Source organism: Triticum aestivum, unplaced genomic scaffold, assembly GCF_018294505.1.
Source record: "Triticum aestivum cultivar Chinese Spring unplaced genomic scaffold, IWGSC CS RefSeq v2.1 scaffold169311, whole genome shotgun sequence".
Lineage (NCBI taxonomy): Eukaryota > Viridiplantae > Streptophyta > Magnoliopsida > Poales > Poaceae > Triticum > Triticum aestivum.
The window spans coordinates 1-949 of NW_025298491.1; the positions used below are offsets into that span (position 1 = coordinate 1).

The window sequence follows — 949 nt, forward strand, 5'->3', positions numbered from 1 at the left end:
GAGCGGCCAAAGGAATGTGCAATCGTGTGTGTAGTGGAGCTGGGAGGGGCAAGCATAAGGGACGAAGACGGGGGTAACATGTCGGATGCGATCATACCAGCACTAAAGCACCGGATCCCATCAGAGCTCCGAAGTTAAGCGTGCTTGGGCGAGAGTAGTACTACGATGGGTGACCTCCTGGGAAGACCTCGTGTTGCATTCCCTTTTTAATTTTTTTGCACCGCGTGCAAAACAAAACGCACGAGCGCGACGTATGTTTAGCACGTTTTATTATTTTGCACGTTTACGGTAATTTTTAGCTCGCTGCTCATTATTCACGCGTCTAGCGGCGGCAAGCGTGTTCTGAAAGGGGTCGAAACCATGGTAAATAGGCACTGGTGCAGTTGAACCGTGGTAAAACTCGTCTCCGTAGTTGAGCGAGAGCGGCCAAAGGAATGTGCAATCGTGTGTGTAGTGGAGCTGGGAGGGGCAAGCATAAGGGACGAAGACGGGGGTAACATGTCTTATGCGATCATACCAGCACTAAAGCACCGGATCCCATCAGAGCTCCGAAGTTAAGCGTGCTTGGGCGAGAGTAGTACTAGGATGGGTGACCTCCTGGGAAGTCCTCGTGTTGCATTCCCTTTTTAATTTTTTTGCACCGCGTGCAAAACAAAACGCACGAGCGCGACGTATGTTTAGCACGTTTTATTATTTTGCACGTTTACGGTAATTTTTAGCTCGCTGCTCATTATTCACGCGTCTAGCGGCGGCAAGCGTGTTCTGAAAGGGGTCGAAACCATGGTAAATAGGCACTGGTGCAGTTGAACCGTGGTAAAACTCGTCTCCGTAGTTGAGCGGGAGCGGCCAAAGGAATGTGCAATCGTGTGTGTAGTGGAGCTGGGAGGGGCAAGCATAAGGGACGAAGACGGGGGTAACATGTCGGATGCGATCATACCAGCACTAAAGC

At 50.9% G+C, this 949-nt stretch overlaps 2 non-coding genes across 2 annotated transcripts; both read left to right on the plus strand.

Moving 5' to 3' along the window:
• The first annotated feature begins 83 nt into the window (after window positions 1-83).
• LOC123179165 (5S ribosomal RNA) lies at window positions 84-202 on the plus strand. The gene has a single exon (XR_006490153.1). It is a non-coding gene; the product is annotated as a 5S ribosomal RNA (ribosomal RNA).
• A 301-nt stretch (window positions 203-503) lies between these two features.
• Window positions 504-622, plus strand: LOC123179166 (5S ribosomal RNA). Its single transcript, XR_006490154.1, has one exon. It is a non-coding gene; the product is annotated as a 5S ribosomal RNA (ribosomal RNA).
• Window positions 623-949: the final 327 nt, after the last annotated feature.